Consider the following 6,060-nt stretch of genomic DNA (forward strand, 5'->3'; position numbering starts at 1 on the left):
GTTTTGTTTTGTTTTGTTTTTTTTAATTATTCTAGGGAAAACACTGACGAATGGTCAGAGCTCCTATCCTGATCTTTTCATCAAGGCGCCTTTCCTAATAATATGGTTCAACTGTGAATGTAGAAGTGGGGGGGGAGGGGGGAGAAAAAGAAAACTCTGGAGTTAGAGGATATAGAAAAATAAAAGTACAATTGTTACAAATAAAGAATGCAGACTTCAAAAACAAAGTCACAACCCAAACCAAAATTTAAATGCTCAGAATTGGCAGCCCAAGAGAAAAGCTCTCTCCTGACTTAATATCGTGGCAGTCTGAACGCCCCCAGAAAATTGTGCCAAAGAATTTAGAAAACATACAATAAAAGTAAATACATACACACAGAGAAAAAAAACAGCAAACTTCAGGTAACTATTTTGGATTGCAAATAAGGATAAAATTTAATGTTCAAACAATCTGATAAAATAACCATTTGGAAACTGCTTGGCCTTCTGTTCTCTTTTATTTGATTGATTACAATGCGGTGTTGGTCTCTTGCTGCACTTCAAAACCAACTAACCAACAAAATAAAAATGTTTGTGTGTGTAAACACACACAACACACTAACTAGAACTCTTGTGATAAAAATGGCACTTGAAAAAGGTTATATTTTTCCACTGAAGTTGAAGATGAATAAAACGGTGTCAAACATTCCCCAGTCACACGCTTTAATATTTTTTTAGAAGTGTGATGTGGTGTGATTACCATAAATCAGACTTAATCATTTTCCCTTTTACAAGGGAATAAGGCACCCTGAATTTTTAGAATCTTTCAGCAATAAAAAGGGATGTCAGTGAGCTTTGATTCCCTTTTGGTTTTGAAGTTACTAGGAGTTTTTGCTGGCATTTTGAATATGCTGCTTTCAGAAAATGAAGGAAGTTTTTAAATTGCTTCCTGGTCTTTAGAGGACTAAAAAAAAGACCCTCATTCCCTCTTTCATTTCCATTCTAGCCAAAAGTATGGGCTTATGTTTATCTCCATCCCTTTGCATCTTTCCCTCTCTGTCCAAGCCTTCCGTTCATAAGTGGGATTGGCTCGGTTTTGCCCATCCATATGGCAGCATCTCTAATAGCTCTTGTACAGGGTATCAGATATTGTGCCTTTTGGTGCCAGGTTCAAAGTCAAGTGCCGATCTATGAACCAGTGTACAAAAAAAAAATCCAGGTGTTAGAAGGAGAGACGCTCCATTGTGAATAAAGAGCTAGCTCATACCAGCTCCTAAGCCCTATTAAGAGGCCTGGTCCTCTAATGCCTTGTTTCCATTTCAGTTGTTCCTCAATGGAGAGGATGATATACTAACCATTCCTGATATTAGATAGGGTTGGGTTGGGGCTTAAGGAGGGGGCAGAAATATTGGGGAGAGAAAAAAATCTGATCATTCCTCAGTGCTACCCATTTCTGTCCTGTGTGGGCTGCTTAGCTTAGACAGCAGGAGAATAAAGTACACCGAGAACCATAATGAAAAAACCTTCCGTGTGTTTTGTCATGTTTTGTTCCAGGGAAGCAGTTGATGAGTGCTGTTACTAATGCTTTCTCCCAGATCTATTCAATGATGGAGAGGAGGAAAATGGTCTGGTTGGATTGTGGTCTTGGTGCCTTGCAGTTATTCTGCACTGGTTATGCATTTAATCCTCCTCTTTTCTAGTTACCTTTGGCTAGTGGGCTTTCCATAGTCTGGGTATTTGTCCTTAAATCAATTGTACCACCTAAGGCAACTGAATGCAAAATGCATTCTGTCCACTCACTGTCTGGGCCTTCCCCACCCTAGTCTTGGGCACATTCCTTCAAGAATGTAGTTACCGTCTGCTTGGGAAGATGTCAGTGCAAATGTGAAGAAAATGGGCATCGGACTAGGTTTTGGTTTGCCACAAGTGGCAGCTGCCTATATCAATTACATTTATTAATTTTGCTTTTCATTTTTCCCAGTTCCCTTCAGCCCCCCCTCTGTTGAAATGTTGAAATTTTAGCTGTCAGAGGCAACTGTAATATTGCCTTAGGGACTTGTGGAGAATGAGAGGGGAATTGCTCAGTGTAGTGTTTTAACTTTCAGAACCAAGCAATCTATTTACTCTATTTAAGAAGTGTGTTAGTCTGATTTAAGAGAAATCCAAACTCCATCAGCTTTTGATAGCATCTTGGTTTTTGAAACTTCAATCTGTAATTGGCATTCAGAATGCCCTTGGCATGCCAGTCTGTGTGATGGCATTAAAGACCTGTAAAACACTTGAGCCCAACTTTATTAACCAAAACTGATACCACCACCTTTATCTTCTAAATAAAGTCCGCTTTATTTTTATTTTCAACATTTGCCGCTTCATTTTTTTGTTTCAGATGGTGTCCCATGGAGGTGAAATGAATGGTTTGAAAGAGGCCAGTGTGTGTGTGTGTGTGTGTGTTGGGAAAAGAAAGGATGCAGTCTAATGAAATGTGAAATAGACCAAATGCTTTCCCACAAATGAGGTAGAGGGAGAGTACTATGTAGAAGTTTTCCTGTTATTCTGAAGTAGTAGTACAGGTTGCCCTCTGTCTTGTGCATATATTTCAAGCTAATTTGATGTTTAATAGCTCATCCAAAAATTGGCTTTTTTATTTAGTTTGTTTCATATATTTCATTTCTACTTCTACCCCCCCCATTAAAAAAAAAAAAAAACTTAGAACATTAGTTTGGGATTTAAGAAATAAGGTCCTGCTGAGCTCAGTGGCTCACACCAGTAATCCTAGTGCTCTGGAAAGCCAAGGTGGGAGGATCCTTTGAGCTCAGGAGTTGGAGACCAGCCTGAGCAAGAACAAGACCCCATCTCTACTAAAAATAGAAAAACTAGCCAGGTGATATGGTAGGCACCTGTAGTCTCAGCTACTTAGGATGACACCAGGGCACTCTACCCAGGGGAACAGAGTGAGACTGTATCAAAAAAAAAAAAAGTAGGTCCTTTGCTTCACCTAGTGGTACCTGCAGACTACTTCATGGAAATACATACTTACTGAGTTTAGGTTGGGCAAGTAACTTGAGAGTTGACTTTTTTTTTTTTTTTTTTTGAGACAGAGCCTCAAGCTGTCCCTCTGGGTAGAGTGCTATGGCATTACAGCTCACAGCAACCTCCAACTCCTGGGCTCAAGCGAGTCTCCTGCCTCCACCTCCCAAGTAGCTGGGACCACAGGCGCCCGCCACAATGCCCGGCTATTTTTTGGTTGCAGCCGTCATTGTTGTTTGGCGGGTCCGGGCTGGGGATTCGAACCCGCCACCTTAGGTGTATGTGGCTGGCGCCTTAGCCGGTTGAGCTATAGGCGCCAAGCCGAGAGTTGACTTTAATTATCCTATCTTATCCTCCATGTGGCTTTTCACCTGTTCTAATTGCACACCCTTGTCAGTCAGAAATTTTTGATCAAACAGGCAGGCATGGTGCTCCTGTAGTCGCAGCTATTTGGGAGGAGGATTGCTTGAGTCTAATCCTAGCACTCTGGTAGGCCAAGGTCGGTGGATTGCTTGAGCTCACGAGTTAAAGACCACCCTGAGCAAAAGCAAGACCCATTCTCTACTAAAAATAGAAACACTGAGGCCAGAGGATCTCTTGAGCCCAAGTTGGAGGTTGCTGTGAGCTGTGACACCACAGCACTCTACCCAGGGTGACAGCTTGAGACTCTGTCTCAAAAAAGAAAGAAAAACAACTGCATTCAATCTTTTTTTTTTTTAGTTGTTTCAACTTGTTTTGTCACTCTGAGATTATAATGGTACTTATTAGAGCACACACAGTGATAGAAATATGCATATTCTCAAAAATATAACAGTGGCAATCACAAGGTGGTCACCAAAGATGATCCAGGTGACAAAATGACAAAAGCAAAACATTACAAATTCTCACAGAAAGTATATAGACTTCCAAGACTGTATTTTTTTTTTTTTTTTACACAGAGAAGAAGATATATTTTTATTTGGAAAAAATAAACTTTGATTTTACATTACCAAGAACACTTCACTGAAAGTGCCTTCAAGGTAAGGCTGCTGTCACTTCATTATCAAATGGCAGGGAAGGAGGTACTTCTCCCAAGGAAAACTCCCTATTACCATATACCTACTCCCAGAAAAACACTAACAACAGGGTGTAAATTTACAGTTCCACCTGGCCTCACCAAGGGAAAGGTGAAAAACAGTAAACTGAAAATTAGCTATGTTACTTTATATCAATTCTCACAACAATCTACAATCACTAGTCTGTCATACTGAAGAAGAAGGAGGGGCAGAAAGATTGATTCATTAGACCAAGGTCACTCACAGGCAGAATTCAAATCTGGGTCTGTTGGATCCAAACAAGCTTTCCCACACTTGCCCTGGACAGAGGCTGGGAGCTTCTAAGCAATAGAAGGTCTCTATGTCATACATACTTAGGATGTGCCATCCATTTCCTTTACAGCACTGTCTATATTTTAAGGCCAGGCATGGCTTTAAAATATATTTTATAATATATTACATTTATATTCTACACCTGTAATCCTAGCAGTTGAGCTCATGGGTTGGTTGCTTGAGCTTATGAGTTCGAGACCAGCCTAAGCAAAAGTGAGACCCCGTCTCTACTAAAAATAGACAAAAAACTGAGGCAAGAGGCTTGCTTGAGCCGAGTTGAAGGTTGCCGTGAGCTATGACATAACAGCACTCTACCCAGGGCAACAGCTTGAGACTGTCTAAAAAAAAAAAAAAAGTGAGTGGTGCCTGTGGCTCAGTGAGTAGGGCGTCCGCCCCATATACCAAGGGTGGAGGGTTCAAACTTGGCCCTGGCCAAACTGCAACAACAAAAATAGCCGGGCATTGTGGTGAGCACCTATAGTCCCAGCTACTCAAGAGGCTGAGGCAAGAGAATTGCCTAAGCCCAAGAGCTGGAGGTTGCTGAGCTGTGACACCATAGCACTCTACCGAGGGTGACAAAACTTGATTTGTTGTTGATTTGTTTGTTGCTGATTTCCCCACCACCACCATTATAACATATTCTCCTCAATTCTGTGACTTTGGCTCTCCTATTTACCACTGTTAACGCCCAGCTTACAGATAGAGATTTCCTGACATAGAGTAGACCTTCAAGTAAATATGTGTTGAACTAATGGCGTATCAGCACAGTTCAGGGAGTTTCTGTGATGGCATGACTTAGCCTTTGAAAGGCAGGGCATCTGCCTTTGGGTGGAATGACTCCTAGATCTTCCCCTCCTCATTTGCTGGATGATTTGAGATGAGCCTCTTAACCTTGGGTTAATTGGAGGACTGGAAACAGGATTAGCAAATCATTTGTCATTATTTATATGTTATTTATATGGTGTCCATTTTATATATATACAAGGTGCTAGGCCTATTGTATCTTTTTTTTAATTAAATCATAGCTGCATACATTAATGCAATTATGGGGTACAATGTGCTGGTTTTATATACAATTTGAAATATTTTCATCAAACTGGTTAACATAGCCTTCATGGCATTTTCTTAGTTATCGTGTTAGGACATTTATATTCTACACCTAGTAAATTTAGGCCTGTTGTATCTTATGTAAAGTAATAATCAATACTATAATGAAGGTACCATTTTAGTCCCGTTTTACAGAAGAGAAACAAGCAGAGAGGAGCTGAGGACCTTGCCCAAAGTCATACAGGCTAGCAAGGTCATGCATGTTGACTTCACTGCCTGTGCTTTCACCACTAGGCTATGTTATGTATAGTTATTAAACAGAGAACCCTGGATAAAGGGTTTTTGGAATTTAGTAGCAAAGCCATTTTGTCTTAATTCTATAAGGTCCATTGTTAACCTTTGGCAATTGCATGTGTATGACATTTTCCCCTAAAATCAATTTTCCTTCTAATTGGAATTTGAACCAAACCATCTTGTACATCTGTTCTGGTTTTGTGTTTTGTTTTTTGTTTTTTGGAGACAGAGTGTCACTATGTCGCCCTTGGTAGAGTGCTGTAATGTCACAGCTCACAGCAACCTCAAACTCTTGGGCTTAAGCGATTCTTTTGCCTCAGCTTCCCAAGTAGCTGGGACTACAGGC

The 6,060-nt window shown here is 40.5% G+C and overlaps 1 protein-coding gene across 1 annotated transcript in view; it reads left to right on the forward strand.

Moving 5' to 3' along the window:
* The window catches only part of KPNB1 (karyopherin subunit beta 1), a 37,123-nt gene extending 34,786 nt beyond the window's left edge, over positions 1-2,337 (forward strand). The window contains exon 22 of the mRNA XM_003786443.2: positions 1-2,337. This exon is cut by the window's left edge and continues 776 nt beyond it. The gene's annotated coding sequence lies outside the window, so the exon portion shown is untranslated.
* The last annotated feature ends 3,723 nt before the right edge of the window (positions 2,338-6,060 follow it).

This window comes from Otolemur garnettii, unplaced genomic scaffold, assembly GCF_000181295.1.
Source record: "Otolemur garnettii isolate 467f Iridium unplaced genomic scaffold, OtoGar3 scaffold00018, whole genome shotgun sequence".
NCBI lineage: Eukaryota > Metazoa > Chordata > Mammalia > Primates > Galagidae > Otolemur > Otolemur garnettii.